The 26,072-nt window shown below is 44.5% G+C and overlaps 1 long non-coding RNA gene across 1 annotated transcript; it reads left to right on the top strand.

Moving 5' to 3' along the window:
• Nucleotides 1-1,703: 1,703 nt before the first annotated feature.
• Nucleotides 1,704-25,634, top strand: LOC137205592 (uncharacterized). The gene is made up of 3 exons (XR_010934227.1): nt 1,704-2,682; nt 3,276-4,300; nt 24,725-25,634. It is a non-coding gene; the product is annotated as an uncharacterized lncRNA (long non-coding RNA).
• The last annotated feature ends 438 nt before the right edge of the window (nt 25,635-26,072 follow it).

Genomic DNA, 26,072 nt, shown 5'->3' with positions numbered 1-26,072 from the left:
GCAAAAGGGACTTTGCAGCTGATCAAATGAAGGATGTCAAGACGGGGAACTTATCCTGGATTGTCCAGGTGGGGTCATTGTAATCATAAGGGTCTTCATAAGAGAGGAACAGGGGAGTCAGACTCAGAGAAGGATGTGATGGCAGAAGAAGGGGTCGGAGACAGAAATTTGGAGACGCTCCACTGCTGGCTCTGAAGATGGCGGAAGAGGCCATGAGCCAAGGTACGCAGGAGGTCTCTAGAAACTCGAACAGGCAAGGAAATGGGTTCTCCCCCAGAGCTTCTAAAAGGGACACCTTGACTTAGCCTCTGGTGAAAGTTGTTTTGGACTTCTGGCTTCCACAGCTTCAAAATAATACATTTGTATTGTATTACATCACTGAACGTGTAACAGTTTGTTACAGCGGCGACCAGAAACTAATACACCTCAGGTATACCAGTGCCATGTGGCAGGAGACATTTTTCTTCCACAGTCTCTACAGGGAGGCAGCACACCTAGAAATGGGAGGTACCACATAGGAAAGCAGCCACATGCTGCCCCGGCTCCCAGCCAGCAGAGCAGGAAGAGGGATGCACGGATGCCTGTTTCTCCACTTGAGTCGGTGTCAGGGCAGAATAAGCCCAGGATTTTATTCAGTCATTTAGACATCCGCGAAATATATTGATTGTTTACTGCTTCTGAGAATTGCTAGGCCTCCTTACTTTTGAATGACGAAAAAGTGCTGACTTTCTGCTGGAACGCTTGTGACCCGACGCACCTGTGAAAAGCCCAATCAGGGCTGAGTCTCTCTTGCTCAACTTATCATCTGAGCCCAGCGTCACACCTAGATGACAGTGAGAAACGCCATCATCATTCATGACACCGTTAGGTAGCTTCCTGGTTGTCAAGGTGACGATGTGCTGGGAAACATCGCATGTACTCATCTCGTGGTGTTGCGTACAACTCGTTTGTTCCTTAGCCGTCAAACCAGGGCAGATTCCTCAGACGGCCAGCTGCTTATGGTGTGACAGGAACGTTTTTAATGCCCATGTCACTTCATGGCATCATTTCTCACCACTTGTGGACACACGCTCTCCATGCCCGTCAGACGAGCCTGTTTGCAGCCCGTGTGGATGGTTCTCACTCATTGCTCCTTTGTCCTTCGGCACAAGAGGTATTCATTTCCACGTTGCATGTTTTTTACTTTCTCTCTACCAATTGACACCCCTTTTGTCTACCTCAGTATGGAACAGGGTGCGCTTCTAGGACCCCTTCCCGGGTTCTACTGCCCTAACCTGATTCTCCCTTGAACTCGTGTCTTCTCTGTTCTTACCTGTGGCTGGATTCACGAGGGAAGAGGCGAGGTCAGCCCACCAGTGCTCGCTTTTATGTATCGTGTGTATCCCCAGAGACACTGTAAGCCTCGGGAGAGGAGGAATCTCATCTTCTATCTCTTTCCTATCACATCTCTGCCAAGAAGTTAACTAGCACAGCCTTTGGTCTTCAGTAAGTAACAAATGGTTCTAACTGGATTTGTTGCAGGAAGGGGGACCCCTTCCAGGGCCCGAGAGTGGGCTTTTGTCTAACACTCAGAAATGAATTGTCCGAGGAGACACACGTGCCGACAAAGCAAGAGACCTTGCCGGGAAGGGGCACCCGGGCGGAAAGCAGGAGGGTGAGGGAACCCAGGAGAACTGCTCTGCCACGTGGCTCACAGTCTCGGGTTTTATGGTGATGGGGTTAGTTTCCCAGTTGTCTCTGGCCAATCATCTTTCTTAACCCGTCGTCTGCCTCAGGGCCCTTCCTGATGGTACACGCATCGCTCAGCCAAGACAGATTCCAGCACAAAGGATTCTGGGAGGTTGGTAGGCTATATTGGGCTGGCCAAAAAGTTTGTTCGGGTTTTTCCATAACATCGATATTACAGGCTGGTGTCTCCTCCCTCCTTGTGGCCCCTCCCGAATTCTCCCGGTTAGTTTTCAGCGGCCGCACCATGTTCCTTAGTGGGACCTCCTGTTGTGAGACAACTCATGCAAGGTGTTATTATTGTACCTGGCCAAGGCAGGTGGTTTCGGTCAACGTTTCCCTAACAGGTTTGTTCTTTTCTGCAGGTAGAGAGAGCAGACCTTGGTTTTACTCCTGGCTCTGCCTTGAACCACCTGAGTGGTATCCACTGGGGCTTCACCCTCCTGCCCCTCGGCCCCTCGATTATAAAATGAGGAGGTGCCTGGACCATCTCTAAAGGCTCTTCCAGTTCCTAAGTCCCATGTGTATATTTCTGTCTTAGTGATGTTCCCCAGCCTGCCCTGTCCTTTCCCGCTGCCATTATTTGACCCCTCTGAGACCCTCCCAACACCATGAACAGTCTTGAGGCATATTTGATGCACAAGTTCAGCCCAGCCAGCCTCAACAGTCAGGAGCACTCTGTGCGTGGGTCATGGCTTTCTGAACAGGTCCACGGAGGGTCTCCTCGTGTTTGAATAATTGGCAGCCGTGGAAGTAAGCATCCTTGTTGGGGTTGCCGCTCCAAATGCATTCCCTTCTCAGACTCACAAGGCTTTGTTCCCATTCCTCTCTTGTGTCTCCTCAGAACACTTCCTACCCTAGAAGCCCTCTCAACGCCCCCCCAAGATGTGCCTGTCTCATGCAAGAGCTATGGGTGCATTCCATCACGAACATGGAGTGAGGCAATCACCTGCACAGGTGGGTTCACGGGAGACTCTGGGTATGTATTTGGAAAGACTTACAAGTTACGAGCTTGGGCAAGTTGCTCAACCTCTCCATGCCTCAGTTTCGTCATCTATAAAATGGGACTAATGATGGAACCTGCCTCATAGGGTTCTAGTGAGGATTCAGGGAATTAGAACTGGGTCTGCTACTTAGTAGGTGCTTAGTAGCTGTTGGCTGTTATTATTATTACCATTATCATTAGTATTGGCATAAACCAACTCTCAATAGGACTTTCCCCTGCAGGAGGATGGAAGCGCAGGTAGGGTGGAGAGGTGAGCTCATGGCAGAGCCAGTTGGCTTGCTGAGAAGCAGAGAAGCCCAGGGAGCCTCATGCCAGTATTTTTAGCAGAGATAGTGAATCACAAGCATTTAACATCAGAAAGACTTAAAACTGAAATAGCTTCTAACACCTCTCCAGTATTTTTACCACACTGTATTTTTTATGCCCAGATAAGGACATTAAAAAAAAAAAAGAGTTTTAATTACATCTTGCTCTGAAGGGAAAAAAACCCAAATGCTTGCCGTCTCTTTTCTCTGCATGTGTGTCTTTCGTTCCTGATGAACAGCAGGCTTCTGAAATGATGGCGTCAGTGGAGGTCTCTTGGTGAGGTGGAACCAGCCTACTGGGCCTCATTCAGCCCAGTGTTAAGACAGGAAATGAATGCATTGTTTTGAAGGCTGTTTGTTGCCGCATTGTTTCTCCGGCCCAGGCCTGTGTGGGACAGTTTGTACTGCAGCACACACAGCAGCCATTATGTCCCCTGCCACACTCTTCGTGCAGCTGTGAACGCTTGTGCCCACGCCAGCAGAGCTGCCACGGAATTAGCTCAGAAAGCAATTGCGAACAACACACCGAGTCAGGGCCCTGCTTCTCTATGGGAACGTCCTGGGCTCTCCCACATTCCTCCTCCCACTTGGCCAAGAACAACAAGCAGATAGAGGCCTGCTTTGATGAACGTACCTCTGGGCTCTACAGAGGTGGGGCTTTTGGGTAATAAGTTCCAGTCTCCATGTGGAATCGCCATTCACAACTTTCTGACCCAGGGTAGGAACAGTGATGCCCGGTTGCCGGATGTTCCTTTCCCCCAAGGCGATGGTCTAATCACTGTGAAGCTCTGCGTCAGCGGTGGAGGGGTGTCAACCTCTCATTTGCACCACGATAGCTGTGAGATGAGCGCGCCGTGTGACTCGATGAAAACTCCGTGGTTATTTCAGGTTTCCTTTGGCCCACCTACCAGAGGACACACATTTGGGTCATCGGAACGAGAAATACTGGCTCCCAGGCTAGACATGGGTGTCCGGGAAGACTGGGGCAGTGAGCTCGCAGACAGACGTTTACTCAAGGCTCAGCCATTGCAGGCACCCCCTCTGTGTGTTTAGAGTGACAGCGCACTTGCCCTCACCTTGAGCCTGGGGTCAACAAGGGCAGACCTGGAGACCTTGATCATTTCCTCTGAGGCACAGTGCCTACGATTTTGGTTGATAAACGATGGTGCTTGAAGGCTTGGTTGTATAATGTGGAACAACCATCTGGGCTGTTCTTGGGACTGCAGTGCTGATCATCAGAACATCTAACAGAAGGAGCCAAAAGGTAAACATTCCCATAAAATGTAAGTGTGTAGATACGGATGTAAAACAGTGTGTACAGACTTATCAGCATAAATCTCTAACAAACACAATTTCTCAATGTTTGCCAACAAGTTTGAGTGGATGTAGTTTAGAACGTGAGTTAAATAAATACAAATACATAGATATCAGTTCAGTTCCTCTCTGGCTACATTTCCAGTTTTCACTGTTCAATGTGACCCTGCTGTTCATTCCCAGCACCAAGGAGGAAACGAACTTTCCCACTTCCAGCCTCTGAATACTGCCTCTCCTGTAACCAACAGAAAAGCGTGTAAAGATGTTCAAGGAAAGTGCATCCCTGGGAGCCAGTTTTTCCTGGGACAGTTATTTTTCCAATCAGGAAAAGGTCCTCTTGATAATCAAGTTACCCATTTCTTCCCAACTCTTCCCTCCCCACTGTTATTTGAAGGTTGGAAGAGCAATAAAAATAACTTCACAGAGAAGACTAAGGATTACTCACTAATTATGTTTCCTTCCCACTCATCCTTCTTGCCAATCTCGAGTTTCGCCAACTTTTTTTTTTTTTTTTTTTACACATTAAAAAGCAGAAGGAGGGGCTTCCCTGGTGGCGCAGTGGTTGAGAGTCCGCCTGCCGACGCAGGGCACACGGGTTCGTGCCCCGGTCCGGGAAGATCCCACATGCCGCGGAGCGGCTGGGCCCGTGAGCCATGGCCGCTGAGCCTGCGCGTCCGGAGCCTGTGCTCCGCAACGGGAGAGGCCACAACAGTGAGAGGCCCGCGTACCGCAAAAAAAAAAAAGCGGAAGGAGGAGAAGGCAGCAGAGAATGGAAACAGATGAGGCTTTAAAATAGAAGTGTTATCGTGGTTCCCTGCAAGGCGTGTTCCTTCATCTAGTGATTGGCAACCTGAGGTCTACTTGCTTAAGTCCAGTACCTCATAGCAGTAGATGGAGAGCCCCTTAGGATGGAGAATGCCCCAAACGAACGTTAATTCTCTAACACAATTGCTGTTCTTTAGGGTTTCCAGTGAAAAACAAATTTAAACAAACACGACATAAAATACTTCAATGTAAAAGCAATCTGTGAAATAAAATTCATAGGCGTCAGTCACTTGTCAAGAGCATCTTTGCAAAACGCTCTAAAGTGGAGGTCTTCAAACAGTTTTGCTCACAACTCACCTGCCCCTCCAAAGAAAGAATTTTGAAAAACTCTGCACTTCTCTCCTGTTTTAAAGATAACTTTCAAAATTTTTCAATGTAAGTTTCAGTGGTTGCCAAGGGCGTAACTCCCAGCATATTGTAAATGTTGTTTCAAACAAAAAGTACACACATCACTTTGAAATGTGTCTGCAGGAATCTAAACATCTAGACAATTTGTTACTCATTTTCATCCCCTAAAAAAAAAAATACGTGAAAACTCTTATTTAATATCTGGAAATGCTATGTCCTTTATTTTTATAACAAAAATAATCATGCTGTTAGGCTTCTCTGCAACAAAATAGGTTTACAAACTATGCTTCTGGCTGGAATTTGGAAGGAGGGTTGGAGATAGATTTATGGTCCGGGAGAGTGAAGCACCCCTAGGAAAGCGCTCACCAGCTGGGTTCGAGGTCATGCTCAAGGGAGGAGCAAATAACATGGTGCCGGGACCTAGATGTTTCCTCTGGTTCATCCCCAGTGAATAAGCTGTGAGGTCTCAGGGGGTGAGAGGAGGTCAGTAAGAACTGCAAGTGCCGTTATCGTGCGAAACTCTCTGTAAGACTTTGGGAACATAAAGCAGCACTACTTTGGCCTGAAAGTGGGAGAAAAGGTCTGTCCCTGCTTCAGTGAGGCCATTTCTGGACGTCATGGACACAGCCCTGGGAAGCAGCGTGCACATCAGCCTTTGTAGCCTGATTCTGGTGGTGGCTGCCCCACGGCGGGTGGGAGAACCCAGCCCCGAACCAGCACTAGGGCAACAGCTGCTGTGGGCAGCAGCCCCATGTGCAGGCCCACGATGATGGCCCCGGCTGGGCAGACACACCCCGCCATCAGGCACGGCGCCCCCAGCGCAGCAGTGCCTTGGGTGGTGGCCATGGCTTCAGTGGCAGCTAATGAGAGCAACCAAGTATCAGGTCTTCTGCCCGGCTGAGGGGCTTTGCTGCAACTTCCAGGGCAGCATCCCCCTGAAGGAGCCCAATGGCCAACACGGGGAAGACTTATTTGCAAACCCATGTGAAATACCAGCTGGGCCCCCATCAAAAACATTGGTATGAACTTCTCAAGAGTCCCAGAGGTACTGCAATAGCAGAGAGAAGCCAGGAGCAGGAAGTACTGCTTTGCACTCAACACAGCCCTGGTGTTTGTGGCCTGGGCAAGCTTGAGGTCTGACAGCATCTCTCCAAAACTTCCAACCGGCCAGTCCATCATTGTGAGATAAGCCGCAGGAAATAGAAGGGTCTGAGCCTCAGGGTGTCAGGATGGCATCTGAGTTTAACCCAAAGTGCCCTCCGAGCTCTGAGGGTTGGTTTGCCTTTACTCATTCTGTAAGACACAAACTGGGCATTTTCCAGTGTGGGAGGTGACCCAACTTAATTAAGGAGAAATGATATTAGTGAAGGTCAGATCAGTACGAAGTAGTAAAGAAAAGCAGAAGTTAGCCTGTCAAGGCCTCCCTTCCAGTTCTCACACAAGAGGAGAAATAAAGGAGCATTTGCTGCTAGTCAACTAGAACTAGAGAGTTCCTGCCTAGAAAATAGCCTGACCTTAACTGAAGGACACTTAGCTGAGTTCAGTTGTATTTTCAGAAAGTCTGATGTCCTCTGAATGAGAAGTCATATAGGTGTGCCAAGTATTTTACTGATGCCCAGGACAAGTCTCCATCCTCTCTGCACAAAATAGAGGGAGGGGAGGTGGGCAGGAAGACGATCCGTGCTCTGGGAAAGACTTCACGCTCGAAGACTGAGGCCCTGCTTCTAGCAAATCACCAAAAATTCAAAATCAGTAGGCAGCTGAGCCTGGCCAAAACATGTTCTGAAAAGAACTTGCTGTATCCACTTGCAGGCTCCCTTTGGTTTTTTCCCAAGAAGCTGAGAAATCCTTGGACTGTAACAGCTCTGGGCTGGGAAAACATTCTGGCTCCTGAAGACAAGTCAGCACGTGTACACGTGCCGAGAAGCCCCAGACCCTGACCCGCATTGGCATGTAACTCCCTAAACCCCACTTAGCCGGGATGAGGTGATGCTTGACTCTGGTATGGGAGCAGCAAATACACATCAAAGCTAAATCTCTCCCACTTTGACCTTCAACAAGTCCTGCAGACTTTTGTCCACAGTCCGTTTCTTGGGTTAGTTCTAGATTACTTATCCAGTTGTTGGGTTTCTTCTGCTAAATTATAAGCTCTTTTCTTCGTTATGTCCTCTGCAGCACCGAGGGCACAGGACAGGTCTTAGTGAATAGTTAAATTGATTAGGTACACGTGATTCCACTGCTGGAGGTCGTTTAGGTTAGCCCTGAAAACCTGACCTCTGCACATCCTTTAAGTGAACGTCCTACAGGATAATCACCAGGGCCTCGTGCATCCTGGTGTTGCCTGGACAGAGCGTGCCTTGCATGGGGAATCTGGGAGATGTGCTTTTGGACTGATAATCGTGTGTAGCAGAAAAAGGAGAGAAGAACGGGAGGTTCTGTGATCTGCAAAATAATTTTGTTTATGCTAACTTACTCATCTGCTCTGCATTACAACACTGAGCAGTGTTGATTTTACAGAGGAAGAAACCAAAGTTTATAAAGCCGTGAGGAATTGAACCGGAGTAAAATTGGAACTTGGATCTGAAAGACTCTGGATCCTGGGCTCTCTCCGGCGCAGCACAATCCTCCTTAGGGAGAGGAGTCAAGGGGAGGGCATCTTCAGTCCTGCTCCGTGCCCTGGCCTCTGGTCCTGCATACAGGTCCCCCTACCTGCCAGCCCCTCGCCTTCCCTCAGCCTTGGGCAACGGTTCAGTGCAGCAGAAAAGCCCCGGCAAAGACTCTCATTTCTCACAAAAGCTTCGCATCCAAATCTGGAGCTAGTCATGGCCTTCCAAACATATTGCATCTATTTATAGAAAAAGAATCTGATAAGGAAGGGGATTTCCTGAAGAGAAGGAAAAAGGAAATCTAGGGATGTCCCCTGGACTCACTCTGTTCACATGTGCAATACTGGCTTCATCAGGCAAACTTGAACTTTCACCTTGGGAATATTGAAAACAATTAATATAGAAAAGGAACAAGGTGGGTCTTCAAAAAGGAGTATGTCATTTGAGGCGTGGTTGCTAAGGAATCAGCTCCAAATCTTGTATTTGATCAACAGCTGCGACTCCAGACCATTCAGTTTTGTTTTTCCTCCAGTGAGTTTCTTTAAAACCAAAGTAACAATCCCGACATCCTGCCGTTTGAAATAACAACAGCCATAATCATAGCTGACAATTATACAGTACTTACAATGCATGAGGCATTGTTTTGATTTTATTCTCACAGTTACCCTATGAGCTGGCTACTATTGTATCCCCATTTCATAGATGAGGAAACTGAGGCATGAGTATCTTGCCCATAGTCACAGGACAAATAAGTGGTAGAGCCAGGATTCAAACCTAGGCAATTTGACTCCAGTGTGTGCACCTAACAGGTCTAGGAGAGACATACTACAGTCGTCCCTCAGTATGCACGGGGATTGGTTCCAGGACACACCCATCCCCCCGCTCCCCTCCCCTCCTCCCCTTCAGATAGCAAAATTTGTGGATGCTCAAGTCCCTTATATAAAATGGCTTAGTATTTGCATATAACCTACACACATCCTCACATATACTCGCAATACCTAATACAATGTAAATAGTTGTAAATACAATGCAAATGCTATGTAAATAGTTGCCAGTGTGGCAAACATTTGCTTTTTTGAAGTTTTTTTCCGAATTTTTTTTTTTTTTTTTTTTTTTTTTTTTTTTTGCGGTCCGCGGGCCTCTCACTGTTGTGGCCTCTTCCGTTGCGGAGCACAGGCTCCGGACGCGCAGGCTCAGCGGCCATGGCTCACGGGCCCAGCTGCTCCGTGGCATGTGGGATCTTCCCGGACCGGGGCACGAACCCGTGTCCCCTGCATCGGCAGGCGGACTCTCAACCACTGCGCCACCAGGGAAGCCCTTTTATGAATTTTTTTTTTTTTTTTTTTTTTTTTTGCAGTACGCGGGCCTCTCACTGTTGTGGCCTCTCCCGTTGCGGGGCACAGGCTCCGGAAGCGCAGGCTCAGCAGCCATGGCTCACGGGCCCAGCCGCTCCGCGGCATGTGGGATCCTCCCGGACTGGGGCACGAACCCACGTCCCCTGCATCGGCAGGCGGACTCCCAACCACTGCGCCACCAGGGAAGCCCCTGAATATTTTTGATCTGCGTTTGGTTGAATCCACAGATACAGAACCTGGGAGGGTCAATAGTTCTCTGAGTTAGAAGGATATTATAGAAAGAATATCAAATGCATCATCAGAAATACAACACAGCTGTGGTGGCATCATTGTGTCGCATCTTTCTTCTTGCCTTTACTGAAACTGTTAAAAAAAAAAAAAAAAAAGGAATTCAGAGTCTAGTGCCCTTAAGATGAAGTAACATCTGGTCCCTAAGGTTAACTACTCTAATAATCTCTGTATTTAGGTCAGATTTGTAGACTGGCACTCAGAGTGACTCCTGGCCCTTGATCAGTCCAAGTGTGTAAAACAGTAGATCCTTTGATTGTCAGCAACCAAGCAGGGACTGGTGAAGACAGCAATAGATAAGACTTCAGGTAAGAGGGAAAGGCTGGAATTGATTGTCGTCATTTATATCACTTGCTGCAGGAGAAACAGGATATTCCTAATTCTTTGTTCTGTTCAGAAACATCTCCCCAATAACTGCTTTCACAGCAAACTATGGCCATTTTTGCTTCAAAGACTCACTCCAGAAGCTCTTTAGATTTCTGGCGAGATATGATGGGTTTAACACAAGCCTAATACATGTAATAAAATGTCAGTACTAGAATGTCAGGAATAAATAAGTCAATAGTCCAAAAGACCAAATGAATGATATAACATCTCTTTAGATTAAAAAAAAAAAAAAGAATGGGTAAGATATGATGCAGAATGGAGACTCAGCCACCTAAACCCCTGCAAGAGCAAACAACAAAGAACAGAGCATCAGTTTGCTCCCTGGAGCCCTAGAAAGGCTGGTCTTGAAGTCATCAAGTAACATGGAAGGTTGGTGAGGCATGGAACTGAAAATGTGGATGAAAAACTGTGTACACAGTGCGGCTGCTCTCATTTTCTCTGTATAGCCAGGCAGATTACCTACCGCAGCCAAAAAAAAAAAGGCGCTGTGAATGTGCCATTCCAGGCATCTAAGATGGCAGATGCCATGTTTCTGTGTTTGTTAAGCCTTGCAGAGTTTGCTACACTGAGGGAAATGAACAAAGTGAAAGACTAACAATGATAAGACAAAACGCACAAAAATGAGAAAAAACAAAAAGTTGGAAGAAGAGGAAAGGTAACCAGCAGTTTATACTTGTCTTAATTACTGAAATAATCACATAACAGTTTACGAGGGATTTCAAGAGATAGTTAAGGTAACTGGGAGAGTTTATTCTCATTCCATATAAATATATCTATGTATATAAAAATAACATATTATATATGTATATATATGCATATATATTTATAGTAAGTTACATATATGTGTATATATGTATATTCTACATATATTCCAAAATGTTAGCAGTGATGGGTATTATGGTGTTTTTACTGGTATTGTTTTTTTGTTTTTGTTTTTCTTTCCCTCTTGCGTCTCCCTCCCTCCCACCCTCCCTATCCCATCCCTCCAGGCGGTCACAAAGCACCGAGTTGATCTCCCTGTGCTATGCGGCTGCTTCCCACTAGCTATCTACTTTACGTTTGGTAGTGTACATATGTCCATGCCTCTCTCGTGCTTTGTCACAGCTTACCCTTCCCCCTCCCCATATCCTCAACTCCATTCTCTAGAAGGTCTGTGTCTTTATTCCTGTCTTAGCCCTAGGTTCTTCATGACATTTTTTTTTCTTAAATTCCATATATATGTGTTAGCATACAGTATTTGTCTTTCTCTTTCTGACTTACTTCACTCTGTATGACAGACTCTAGGTCTATCCACCTCATTACAAATAGCTCAATTTCGTTTCTTTTTATGGCTGAGTAATATTCCATTGTATATATGTGCCACATCTTCTTTATCCATTCATCCGACGATGGACACTTAGGTTGTTTCCATCTCCGGGCTATTGTAAATAGAGCTGCAATGAACATTTTGGTACATGACTCTTTTTGAATTATGGTTTTCTCAGGGTATATGCCCAGTAGTGGGATTGCTGGGTCATATGGTAGTTCTATTTGTAGTTTTTGAAGGAACCTCCATACTGTTCTCCACAGTGGCTGTATCAATTTACATTCCCACCAACAGTGCAAGAGGGTTCCCTTTTCTCCACACCCTCTCCAGCATTTATTGTTTCTAGATTTTTTCATGATGGCCATTCTGACAGGTGTGAGATGATATCTCATTGTAGTTTTGATTTGCATTTCTCTAATGATTAATGATGTTGAGCATTCTTTCATGTATTTGTTGGCAGTCTGTATATCTTCTTTGGAGAAATGTCTATTTAGGTCTTCTGCCCATTTTTGGATTGAGTTATTTGTTTTTTTGTTATTGAGCTGCATGAGCTGCTTATAAATTTTTGAGATTAATCCTTTGTCAGTTGCTTCATTTGCAAATATTTTCTCCCATTCTGAGGGTTGTCTTTTCTTCTTGTTTATGGTTTCCTTTGCTATGCAAAAGCTTTGAAGTTTCATTAGGTCCCATTTGTTTATTTTTGTTTTTATTTCCATTTCTCTAGGAGGTGGGTCAAAAAGGATCTTGCTGTGATTTATGTCATAGAGTGTTCTGCCTATGTTTTCCTCTAAGAGTTGGATAGTTTCTGGCCTTACATTTAGGTCTTTAATCCATTTTGAGCTTATTTTTGTATATGGTGTTAGGGAGTGGTCTAATCTCATACTTATACATGTACATGTCCAGTTTTCCCAGCACCACTTATTGAAGAGGCTGTCCTTTCTCCACTGTACATTCCTGCCTCCTTTATCAAAGATAAGGTGACCATATGTGCGTGGGTTTATCTCTGGGCTTTCTATCCTGTTCCATTGATCTATCTTTCTGTTTTTGTGGCAGTACCATACTGTCTTGATTACTGTAGCTTTGTAGTATAGTCTGAAGTCAGGGAGCCTGATTCCTCCAGCTCCGTTTTTCATTCTCAAGATTGCTTTGGCTATTCGGGGTCTTTTGTGTTTCCATAAAAATTGTGAAATTTTTTGTTCTAGTTCTGTGAAAAATGCCAGTGGTAGTTTGATAGGGATTGCATTGAATCTGTAGATTGCTTTGGGTAGTAGAGTCATTTTCACAATGTTGATTCTTCCAATCCAAGAACATGGTATATCTCTCCATCTATTTGTATTATCTTTAATTTCTTTCATCAGTGTCTTATAATTTTCTGCATACAGGTCTTTTGTCTCCTTAGGTAGGTTTATTCCTGGATATTTTATCCTTTTTGTTGCAGTGGTAAATGCGAGTGTTTTCTTGATTTCACCTTCAGATTTTTCATCATTAGTGTATAGGAATGCAAGAGATTTCTGTGCATTAATTTTGTATCCTGCTACTTTACCAAATTCATTGATTAGCTCTAGTAGTCTTCTGGTAGCATCTTTAGGATTCTCTATGTATAGTATCATGTCATCTGCAAACAGTGACAGCTTTACTTCTTCTTTTCCGATTTGGATTCCTTTTATTTCCTTTTCTTCTCTGATTGCTGTGGCTAAAACTTCCAAAACTATGTTGAATAAGAGTGGTGAGAGTGGGCAGCCTTGTCTTGTTCCTGATCTTAGTGGAAATGCTTTCAATTTTTCACCATTGAGAATGATGTTGGCTGTGGGTTTGTCATATATGGCCTTTATTATGTTGAGGAAAGTTTCCTCTGTGCCTGCTTTCTGCAGGGTTTTTATCATAAATGGGTGTTGAATTTTGTCAAAAAGCTTTCTCTGCATCTATTGAGATGATCATATGGTTTTTCTCCTTCAGTTTGTTAATATGGTGTATCACGTTGATTGATTTGCATATATTGAAGAATCCTTGCATTCCTGGAATAAACGCCACTTAAGCATGGTGTATGATCCGTTTAATGTGCTGTTGGATTCTGTTTGCTAGTATTTTGTTGAGGATTTTTGCATCTATGTTCATCAGTGATATTGGCTTGTAGTTTTCTTTCTTTGTGACATCCTTGTCTGCTTTTGGTATCAGGGTGATGGTGGCCTCGTAGAATGAGTTTCGGAGTGTTCCACCCTCTGCTAAATTTTGGAAGAGTTTGAGAAGGATAGATGTTAGCTCTTCTCTAATTGTTTGATAGAATTCGCCTGTGAAGCCATCTGGTCCTGGGCTTTTGTTTGTTGGAAGATTTTTAATCACAGTTTCAATTTCAGTGCTTGTGGTTGGTCTGTTCATATTTTCTGTTTCTTCCTGATTCAGTCTTGGCAGGTTGTGCATTTCTAAGAATTTGTCCATTTCTTCCAGGTTGTCCATTTTTTTGGCGTATAGTTGCTTGTAATCTCTCATGATCTTTTGTATTTCTGCAGTGTCAGTTGTTACTTCTCCTTTTTCATTTCTGATTCTATTGATTTGAGTCTTCTCCCTTTTTTTCTTGATGAGTCTGGCTAATGGTTTATCAATTTTGTTTATCTTCTCAAAGAACCAGCTTTTAGTTTTATTGATCTTTGCTATCGTTTCCTTCATTTCTTTTTCATTTATTTCTTATCTGATCTTTATGATTTCTTTCCTTCTGCTAACTTTGGGGTTTTTTTGTTCTTCTTTCTCTAATTGCTTTAGGTGCAAGGTTAGGTTGTTTATTCGAGATGTTTCCTGTTTCTTAAGGTAGGATTGTATTGCTATAAACTTCCCTCTTAGAAATGCTTTTGCTGCATCCCATAGATTTTGGGCTGTTGTGTCTCCATTGTCATTTGTTTCTAGGTATTTTTTTTATTTCCTCTTTGGTTTCTTCAGTGATCACTTCGTTATTAAGTAGTGTATTGTTTACCCTCCATGTGTTTGTATTTTTTACAGATCTTTTCCTGTAATTGATATCTAGTCTCATAGCATTGTGGTCGGAAAAGATACTTGATACAATTTCAATTTTCTTAAATTTACCAAGGCTTGATTTGTGCCCCAAGGTATGATCTATCCTGGAGAATGTACCATGAGCACTTGAGAAAAATGTGTATTCTGTTGTTTTTGGATGGAGTGTCCTATAAATATCAATTAAGTCCATCTTGTTTAATGTATCATTTACAGCTTGTGTTTCCTTATTTATTTTCATTTTGGATGATCTGTCCATTGGTGAAAGTGGGGTGTTAAAGTCCCCTACTATGAATGTGTTACTGTCGATTTCCCCTTTTATGGCTGTTAGTATTTGCCTTATGTATTGAGGTGCTCCTATGTTGGGTGCATAAATATTTACAATTGTTATATCTTCTTCTTGGATCGATCCCTTGATCATTATGTAGTGTCCTTCTTTGTCTCTTCTAATAGTCTTTATTTTAAAGTATATTTGTCTGATATGAGAATTGCTACTCCAGCTTTCTTTTGGTTTCCATTTGCATGAAATATCTTTTTCCATCCCCTTACTTTCAGTCTGTATGTGTCTCTAGGTCTGAAGTGGGTATCTTGTAGACAGAAAATATATGGGTCTTGTTTTTGTAACCATTCAGCCAATCTGTGTCTTTTTGTGGGAGCATTTAGTCCATTTACATTTAAGGTAATTATCGATATGTATGTTCCTATTCCCATTTTCTTAATTGTTTTGGGTTTGTTATTGTAGGTCTTTTCCTTCTGTTATGTTTCTTGTCTAGAGAAGTTCCTTTAGCAGTTGTTGTAAAGCTGGTTTGGTGGTGCTGAACTCTCTCAGCTTTTGCTTATCTGTAAATGTTTTAATTTCTCCATCAAATCTGAATGGGATCCTTGCTGGGTAGAGTAATCTTGGTTGCAGGTTTTTCTCCTTCATCACTTTAAATATGTCCTGCCAGTCCCTTCTGGCTTGCAGAGTTTTTGCTGAAAGATCAGCTGTTAACCTTATGGGGATTCCCTTGTGTGTTATGTGTTGTTTTTCCCTTGCTGCTTTTAATGTGTTTTCTTTGTATTTAATTTTTGACAGTTTGATTAATATGTGTCTTGGTGTATTTCTCCTTGGATTTATCCTTTATGGGACTCTCTGTGCTTCCTGGACTTGATTAACTATTTCCTTTCCCATATTAGGGAAGTTTTCAACTATAATCTCTTCAAATATTTTCTCAGTCCCTTTCTTTTTCTCTTCTTCTTCTGGAACCCCTATAATTCGAATGTTGGTGCATTTAATGTTGTCCCAGAGGTCTCTGAGCCTGTCCTCAGTTCTTTTCATTCTTTTTTCTTTATTCTGCTCTGCAGTAGTTATTTCCACTATTTTATCTTCCAGGTCACTTATCTGTTTTTCTGCCTCAGTTATTCTGCTATTGATCCCATCTAGAGTATTTTTCACTTCATTTATTGTGTTGTCCATCGTTGTTTGTTTCATCTTTAGTTCTTCTAGGTCCTTGTTAAATGTTTCTTGCATTTTGTCTATTCTATTTCCAAGATTTTGGATCATCTTTACTATCATTATTCTGAATTCTTTTTCAGGTACACTGCCTATTTCCTCTTCATTTGTTAGGTCTGGTGGGTTTTTATCTTGCTCCTTCATCTGCTGTGTGTTTTTCTGTCTTCTCATTTTGCTTATCTTACTGTGTTTGGGGTCTCCTTTTAGCAGGCTGCAGGTTCATAGTTCCCGTTGTTTTTTGTGTCTGTCTCCAGTGGCTAAGGTTGGTTCAGTGGGTTGTGTAGGCTTCCTTGTGGAGGGGACTAGTGCCTGTGTTCTGGTGGATGAGGCTGGATCTTGTCTTTTTGGTTGGCAGGTCCATGTCTGGTGGTGTGTTTTGGGGTGTCTGTGGACTTATTATGATTTTAGGCAGCCTCTCTGCTAATGGGTGGGATTGTGTTCCTGTCTTGCTAGTTGTTTGCCATAGGATATCCAGAACTGTAGCTTGCTGGTCGTTGAGTGAAGCTGGGTGCTGGTGTTGAGATGGAGATCTCTGGGAGATTTTCGCCGTTTGGTATTATGTGGAGCTGGAAGTTCTCTTGTGGACCAGTGTCCTGAAGTTGGCTCTCCCACCTCAGAGGCACAGCACTGACTCCTGGCTTCAGCACCAGGAGCCTTTCATCCACACGGCTCAGAATAAAAGGGAGAAAAAGTAGAAAGAAAGAATTAGTAGAAGTAGAAAGAAAGAGAGAAAGAAAGAAGGGAGGGAGGGAGGAAGGAAGGAAGGAAGGAAGGAGGGAAGGAAGGAAAAAAAGAAAGGAAGAAGATAAAGTAAAATAAAATAATTAAAATAAAAAATTATTATTAAGAGAAAAAAATTTTTTTTTAAAAAATGGACGGATAGAACCCTAGGACAAATGGTGGAAACAAAGCTATACAGACAAAGTCTCACACAGAAGCATACACATACACACTCACAAAAAGAGGAAAAGGGGAAAAAATCATAAATCTTGCTCTCAAAGTCCACCTTCTCAATTTGGGATGATTCGTTTTCTATTCATGTATTCCACAGGTGCAGGTACATCAAGTTGATTGTGGAGGTTTAATCCGCTGCTTCTGAGGCTGCTGGGAGAGATTTCCCTTTCTCTTCTTTGTTTGCACAGCTCCCGGGGCTCAGCTTTGGATTGGGCCCCGCCTCTGCGTGTAGGTCGCTGGAGGGCGTCTGTTCTTCGCTCAGACAGGACGGGGTTAAAGGAGCCGCTGATTCGGGGGCTCTGGCTCACTCAGGCCGGGGGTGGGGGGGGTGGGGGAGGGAGGGGCACGGAGTGCGGGGCGGGCCTGCGGAGGCAGAGGCCGGCGTGACGTTGCACCAGCCTGAGGCGCGCCGTGCGTTCTCCCGGGGGAGTTGTCCCTGGATCCCGGGACCCTGGCAGTGGCGGGCTGCACAGGCTCCCCGGAAGGAGGTGTGGGTAGTGACCTGTGTTCGCACACAGGCTTCTTGGTGGCGGCAGCAGCAGCCTTAGTGTCTCATGCCCGTCTCTGGGGTCCGCGCTTTTAGCCGCGGCTCGCGCCCGTCTCTGGAGCTCCTTTAAGCAGCGCTCTTAATCCCCTCTCCAGGTACGTGGGGAGTTTCTTGCCTTTTGGGAGGTCTGAGGTCTTCTGCCAGCGTTCAGTAGGTGTTCTGTAGAAATTGTTCCTCGTGTAGCTGTATTTCTGGTGTATCTGTGTGGAGGAAGGTGATCACCGCGTCTTACTCTTCCGCCATCTTCCCGGAAGCCGATACTGGTATTGTGAATGATCTTGAATTTCATCTATGAGCTATTATTGTTATAGTTAGAAAAAACACAGTTTTAAAATGAGTTCTTTTTATAAAAACTGTGTTTTCTGTTTACTCTCCCTTTTGCTTTTATAAAATTATAAGTTTTTAGAATTGGGAGGGACAGGAGATTAAATTAAAATGGTGACCTGAGCACAGATACCTAAAAATGACAGAGAAGAGATGACGTGTTTAAGATTAAAATCTCATGGGGACTTCCCTGGTGGCACAGTGGATAAGACTCCGCACTCCCAATGCAGGGGGCTCAGGTTCAATCCCTGGTCAGGGAACGAGATCCCACATGCATGCCACAACTAAGAGTTCACATGCCACAACTAAGAGTTTATGTGCCACAACTAAAGAGCCCACCTGCCTCAAAGCAGGCCATGTGCTGCAACTAAGGAGCCTGCAAGCTGCAACTAAGGAGCCCACCTGCCTCAACCAAGACCTGGAGCAACCAAATAAATAAATAAAAATTTTAAAAATTAAAAAATAAAATAAAATAACAAACCCACAATATAACTGGAAAAGCTAGAAGAAAAATTCTTGGTGGACTAGAAATGAGAAGGAATTCCTGAATGAGAGAAGGAAAGCAGGATTGGGATAATAGAGGAAGATGTTTTTCAAAAAGCAAAAGGCTGTTGTAGAAGGAACAGGTTGTTCTGGAATGCTCCAAGCCTCCAACCCCAAGCTTGGAGATGGCTGTTATGAGAAGCAAGAGGGGAGCCCAGAGGCTAACGTAGGCGTGACTGTTACAGAAATACAGTAGGAGCAGTCAGATGGGACAAGCTCTGACCCCTCCTTGCCAAAGAGAGATTTCTGCCTTCAGGCAGGAGAAGTGAATGAGAGCTTTGGAAGAATGCTTTGGAAAGATCCAGAAAGAATGGGGAATCCCTATACCCAGAACACTAACTACTGGCACACCCCTCCTGACAGTAAGTCTCATTCCTGCTTGAGAATACTAGGAAGCAGAGAAAGCATTCATAGGCAGGCTCCAAGGAGATTCCAGCTACAATGATGAGCTCCCAGCTAAGAATCGTCAGTCATTTGGGGAAAAAAACCAACAGTATCCTGAATAGTGGTACCAAACTCAATAAGTGGAAGTATTTCTTCTGAGGACCTAGGGTAACCTTGTGAGAGATTACAGGGGATATAGCATCCCTGAAACTGACGGCCCTTTTTTTTTTTTTTTTAAAGAAAATTAGTAGAAGCTTGGACATAAAAACTATGATGGTCAAAACAAGAATCTGCAGGATCGAGTCTGTATTTCCCTTTCTACTGCTTTCCTGACTGTCTCTTCATGGACAGGGAACTATCTTGTCAAGCAGTCTATTCCATTGTAGGCGAGCACGAATTTAAAAGTTGAACAGTCCTCTCTTAAATCGAATCTTGTCTGTTTGCTCTCAAGCCCATTGGTCCTGGGCCTTCCGCTGAAGCAAAACTAAGTTGGCTTCCTCTTCTACAAGAAAGCCTTTCAAGTATTTGCAAGCATTTATGAAGTCTCTCTCTTTAGTCTTCTTGTCTCCAAGCTAAACAGTCAATTCACTCAATTGTTTTTATCTGACAGCTTCCAGACTCTTTATTCTTCTGCTCTTTCTTGATGATTCTTAATACCTAGGATAGAGGCTACTTAAATCAAGCCTGAAATTGCACATGAGATTTCAGATGTGGCCTAATTTTCCCACAGCAATATTATTACTTCCTCTGGTTACTCAACTGCTATTAATAACATCTAAGCTGACATGAGTATGGTGCTTTCCTTGAAGAATTCCAGGAAATGAGTAAGTAGGTCTGTTTCTCTAATGTTTACTATTAGGTTCATCTCTCTAGTAAATATTTAATAACCACAAGTTGTGCTCCAGAGACTATACCGGATGCTACTGGGGCTTCGAGAATGAAAGCCGCATAGTTGCTGCCCTCAGGAGCTTACAGTTTAGTAGGAAACTTAAGATACACGTATAAATAACCTCCAACGTAGAAAGTGTAAGAGATGATGGAATAGGACAGATATGGAGCTAGGGGATCCAAAGGAGATGCATAATCTAAAAACAGAAATCTTTCCCAATAAACGCTATCTTAAGAGGCTGAGGGCAGAGCTCTTACTGTCTAGGTTCCTTGACCAGACTTGCCCAGCAGTCTCTTCCAGGTACCAACTCAGTTCCACTGCTCGGTATGGGTCCCTGTTTGTCCTTATCATTCCCTCCTGAGCTTGAAAATAGCCTGAGACGCCTGGCTTTAAGAATCAGCCCTGGGCTTCCCTGGTGGTGCAGTGGTTGAGAGTCCGCCTGCCGATGCAGGGGACACGGGTTCGTGCCCCGGTCCGGGAAGATCCCACATGCCGCGGAGCGGCTGGGCCCATGAGCCATGGCCGCTGAACCTGTGTGTCTGGAGCCTGTGATCTGCAATGGAAGAGGCCACAGCAGTGAGAGGTCCTCGTACTGCAAAAAAAAAAAAAAGATTAAAATGATAAGTTTTATGTTACGTGTCTTGTACTACAATAAAAAAAGCATCAGCTTATCCTCGGCCCTTAGATAGTACAGCATTCAATTCTTCACCCCTTTTCCTGGCTCTGATCTACAATTTTGCCCTTCCTTTTAAGGCCTGTTTTGACTTAGAGATACTCCTGACACAGGGCTGTCTCAGGGCTGCTGTGACAGTGACAAACGTTAACCAGTGTGTTCCCAGAGCAGAGACTTGTCTTCAGGGACCACAGCCAACTAACTAATGCTAGAATCTTCTAGGGCGAGACTCACATGCCACTCGTGGTCTCATCTGCCCATAAACCTGCAGGGCACAGGCCCATCAGTTAACCAATAGCATGTTTGGCTGTAGTCTGGACTGAGCCTGAAGTGAACGGCCCCTGTCCCCATTCCTGCCAATCTGACATTTTTAGAGAAACTCATTTTGAAAGAGGCTATTTGCCCAGCATTCCATCCTCCGTTCCCAGGAGAGGACCTCACCCTCAGAGTTTTCAAGTCGGTGAACGAGCCAACAGACTTGCAGAAACTGAAGTGATGGTGTCATAAGAGCAGCCTATTAATGCATTTTGACAAGGGCTGTTTAATTTGAATTATTTACGATGGTTTACGGTTCGCTAGAGACTGCCCACAATTCACGCAATAGGAGGCCATCGGCAGAATAACCTGAGACCTTGGCTTACCTCTCAACTGTCAAATCCTTCTTACTAGGAAGGGTGAGTCTTTTCAAGAAAGAAGAATTATTCATTAATTCAATAAATATTTATTGATATTGGTAGGATAGTTACATGGTGTGTGGTAATAAAAGGGTTATGATAATAAATGAGTCTGATTAAGTGAAAATCCACTGGTTATAGGTCCATAAACATTCTGCTTTTATATGAAGACTACTTCACCACAGTCTTAAAGACCCCAAAGCAATTGTATCTCCAAGGTATTCAGGGGGCAATTAGTGGCATCTTATGGGCTGCATCGTGTCCCCTCCCCTCAAATTCATATACTGGAATCCTTACCCCCACTCCCTCAGAATATATTTAGAGATAAGGTCTTTAAGGAGATAATTAACTTCAGGTGTGGTCATTAAGCTGGGTTTAATCCAACATGGCTAGTGTCCTTATGAGATTAGGACGCAGACACAGAGGAAAGACCATGTAAGGATACAGAGAGAAGACGGCCATCTACAAGCCAAGGAGAGAGGCCTCCAGAGAAACCAACCCTGCCCTCACTTAGACTTCTAGCCTCCAGAATTATGAAGAATTAAATGTCTGTTGCTTAAGCCACCCAGTCTGTGTATGTTGTTATGGCAGCCCTAGCAGTGATACACTCCATCATTGCCCAGTCCACTTCTCTGATGCCTTGATAATCCCATTCCCTTCAGTGACATCATATCCAAGACACTAGGATGGGACTGCTTGGATGCATGAAGGAGCCGAAGGAACACACAGCTCATACATCTTCCTAGCAACACCGTGTGCCTGAGGAAGAAAACAACATGGTGGAAGGGGTGGGGATGCACCACGTTACAGCTCAGCAAGCTGTGGATCTACTGAAAAAGCAGATTTGTTATTACTCACATTTCCTCCCAGAGTAGGACTCTTCCAGCTTAGGAAGGCTTCCCGGAGCTGGCATTGCTGCACTACAAGCTGAACAGCCAGGCATCTGTTCGCCCCTGTTGCAAGCAACTCACTGAGATTGTGCCGTGAACAATCTAAATAAGGACAGTGTCCTCTAAATAAGGACCTCACTTTAATTAGGATTTACATGAACATGAAAACGCCTAAACTTTCATCCCAAAAGAAGGATGCCATTTCCAGCAGCCAGAGAATGTAGACGGGTAGCTCCTGAGTTTTGCACTCCTAAAACGTCTGCCTTATATTTCTTCTCGTTCACAACCGCATCCAACACACCCCACGGGAGGAGCCATATGGCCGTACCGCCCACTCGGCCTGGCCATGCCAAGATTCGCTTTTGCTTCTTTGGGGAACGTTACAGCCTCCGGGCTGAGCTGCCTAGAGCAGGATTCTCTGGCTCAAGCATTATTCTGGTGCTGTGGACTCTACCTATCGCCCAAATTTGCCAGGATTTGGATCTGTTTTCTCAGCTTTTCCCTAATTTCTTGAGCCCTATGCCCTGTGTGCACCTGTAACCGCCCCTCCACTCCGGATATGCCCATGGCTGCTCTCCTGACACTTGGATATTAGCTTCCAATTCTCATCTGCTCACCTGGAAGGTGCCCATGAGTTTTCCTATTTGAGGGTTACAAGCCTGTCACTGGTGCCCTGGTTAATACTGACTACCTTTCTAGACCTAGTAAGAACTCCCCAGGCTAAACAAACTCTTTGCTCCCCCCCTTTTTTTTTAAAAGCTATTTAACTGCCCCAAATCTGGCCAACATTTAAATACTTCTCCCTTCTCATCTTGTATAAGGAATCTTTTTTTTTTGGCTGCATCGGGTCTTAGTTTCGGCATGTGGAATCTTTGTTGCGGCAGGCTGGATCCTCTGCTGCGGCATGTGGGCTCCCCGTTGCAGTGCATGGGCTTCTCTCTAGTTGTGGCCCGTGTGCTCAGTAGTAGCGGCGTGCAGGCTTAGCTGCCCTGCGGCATGGGGGATCTTAGTTCCCCGACCAGGTATCAAACCCGCGTCCCCTGCATTGGAAGGTGGATTCTTGTTTTGTTTTGTTTTTTGGCTGTGTTGGGTCTTCGTTGCTGCGCGCGGGCTTCCTCTAGTTGTGGTGAGCGGGGGCTACTCCTTGTTGTGGTGTGCGGGCTTCTCATTTTGGTGGCTTCTCTTGTTGCGCAGCACAGGCTCTAGGCAGCGGGTTTCAATGGTTGTGGCTCGTGGGCTCTAGAGTGCAGGCTCAGTAGTTGTGCCGCATGGGCTTAGTTGCTCCGCGGCATGTGGGATCTTCCCAGACCAGGGCTCGAATCCATGTCCCCTGCATTGGCAGGCGGATTCTTAACCACTGGACCACCAGGGAAGTCCCTGTAGAAGGAATCTTTGTGCTCAACTCAATGGCAAAACAGCTTTGATATTTATTGAAAGCCGGGCAAAAGATTCTTCCCTGATGCTGTCTTCCCACAGTATTACTGATAGCAGACCTAAGAATCCAGCGTACTCTCACGTTGGAATGTATGTTAGAGGCATCAGAAAGCATCATTCACAAAATATAAACTAAGACTAAGAATGCTGCTCCCTGTTTTGTTGTTTTTGACTGAAGTATCGAAATTTATTTTCTCACAATTCTGAAGACTAGATCAGGGTGAGATCCGGATGTTGGCAGGGCCCTTCTGAGGGCCAGGAGGGAAGGATCTGCAGGCCTCTCTCCTTGGCTTGTGGACGGCCATCTTCTCCCTGTGTCCTGTGTGGTCTTCCCTCTGTGTGTGTCTGTGTCCAGAACTCCTCTTCTTCTGTTTTTTAATTTTTATTGAAGGATAGTTGCTTTACAATGTTGTGTTACTTTCTACTACTGTACAGCAAAGTGAATCAGCTACACGTATACATATATGCCCTGTTTTTTGGATTTCCTTCCCATTTAGGTCACCACAGAGCATTGAGTACAGTTCCCTGGCCTATACAGTAGGTTCTCATTAGTTATCTGTTTTATACATAGTATCAGCAGTGTATCTATATCAATCCCAATCTCCCAATTCATCCCACCCTCCCCCTTTTCCTCCTCGGTATCCATACGTTTGTTCTCTACGTCTGTGTCTCTATTTCTGCTCTGCAAATAAGATTGTCTATACCAATTTTTCAGATTCCACATACATGCGTTAATATATGATATTTGTTTTCCTCCATCTGACTTACTTCGCTCTGCCTTACAGTCTCTAGGTCCATCCACGTCTCTGCAACTGACCCAGTTTCGTTCCTTTTTATGGCTGAGTAATATTAAAAAAAAAAAAAAAAAAAAAGAATGCTGCCCCCAACCTCTGTTGGGAATCACCCCTTTCTGTTTCTGAGGGTCATCAGTCGAAACAGCGTAACCTCCTTTCTTTGAAATCAACACTCGTCTAAACCCCTCACCAGCTCTTAGACTAGATGATAGGTTTGCTTCTGTCATTTTGTCCTTTTTGTTCCCATTTCCTCCTTCCTCTTCCAGTTGGCCACGTACGTACTGTGCCACCTAGAATTCTGGGATGCTTTTCTCTGCTTCTCCATTTCCCCGCACTTTAGCGCTTTCTGATTGCACCATTTCTGCTAATTCAAAACCAGAGGCTTGTGTGTGCAGATCTGTTTATGCCCAAGGCTGTGCACTGTATGCTGGGAATAGCGTGGATGCAGCCACGGAGCGTTGCCCTAAGGAACACTAATTGTCATGCTGATAAACTGAGAAATAAGAAATGCCTCAGGGACAATGCCAGACCCATTGAAGGATAGATTCCTTAAAGCACATCTCCAGAAACTTCAGTCTTTTAAAGAAAACAGTCTTTTTTCTCTTCCCCCAATTTTTTACTTCCTTTGGCTTCATCCTGTTCTCTTTGACCATTCTAGGCTCCATCATTCCCAGGCCTGAACAAGACATAATCAAGCTAAAAAAAAAAAGAGAGAAGAAAAGCAGCAGAGCCCAGAATCAAGGTCTCTGCTGTTGTCAAGTTCAGGATTAGCTGGAAAAGCCCTGCCTTTCTGGTCTTGTCTCCCTATCGTGAAACGCCATTTTCCCAAGACATTCTTGTAAGCCATGGCCATTCACCAATCAGAAAGCCCAGTGGGGTGATATTTAATTCATGTCTGTCAATCACGACACAAAGAAAAGGCCTTCAGCTGGTCACCGAGAGAATCCTCTGCTATGGAACAAAGAGTCCGTGGGGATCTGTGGTCCCAGCCTCGCCCTGCATTCAGGGGCGGGCCGGCACCACTGCTGGCCCTTGCCTGATTTCAGAATAATTGTGGCTTTGGAAGCAGCAAGGCAGATTAAAGAGATTAAATCCAAAGTGCATCCCTCCGACACAGTCAGGGGAGAGTAAGATTGGGACTTTCATGTTTTAGCTCTTCAATCGCAGATCAGCGTGTCCTTGGCATTGGACCTCTGCATCGAATCCAAATATTTGAATTTTAGAGTAACCAGTGTCGCCTAGCCCTCTGAACTGGTGGTTGTAGGAGCGCCGTAATTTTTACGCTGACATATCAGCAAAACAAGGCAGCTGAGATGTGAACCTGGTGTACGAAAATGAAAAAGCTTCCCTTCCCTGCTTTGCATTTATCTTTGGAGGTTGGAGGGATATGAATAATAAATAAATGAAATGAAACGCTTCCGTGGCAATTGTCGGTAACACAAACACAGGATTCGAAGGCAGCAGCTGGACAACAAAGGAACAGTGCCTCAAGTTCAAGATTAGCTCACCAAAGCTTTTTTTTTCCCCAAAAACAGTCACGTGGAAATACAGTGTGTTTCCCCTTCTCCCTGCCCCTCCTGTACCATTAATGGACTCACAATGATTTTGTATGTTGATGCTAAGTGTCAGGACTTAAGCTGAGGCTCCCTGGTAATGGAAGCCACGTTTCTTTTTACTGCAAGTATCCTTTAAATATATTTTGCATATTATTCATTACAAATACTTTCTCATTTGTTCTCTCAATTTTAATGAAGGTGAGGGATATTTTACTAGCCCTTTCCTAGGTTCTTCTTATAAATGGGGAAAAGAAAACCAGTAAGGGAGGGTGATATAGAAAATAATGAGAGGTTGGGGTAGAGGAACAAAAACAGAAGCAAATGGTTTGGGGGATGGGAAAGGTCTGGTTTTGAATCTCACCATTCTGATTTCTAGCGCTCTGATTTTGGCAAGATCCCTCAACTCTTTGATCTTCCACTCCTTCTAAATGGAAATAATTCCTTTCTGAC

Source organism: Pseudorca crassidens, chromosome 1, assembly GCF_039906515.1.
Source record: "Pseudorca crassidens isolate mPseCra1 chromosome 1, mPseCra1.hap1, whole genome shotgun sequence".
Classification (NCBI taxonomy): Eukaryota; Metazoa; Chordata; class Mammalia; order Artiodactyla; family Delphinidae; genus Pseudorca; species Pseudorca crassidens.
This window is presented reverse-complemented; position numbering and strand designations above follow the sequence as displayed.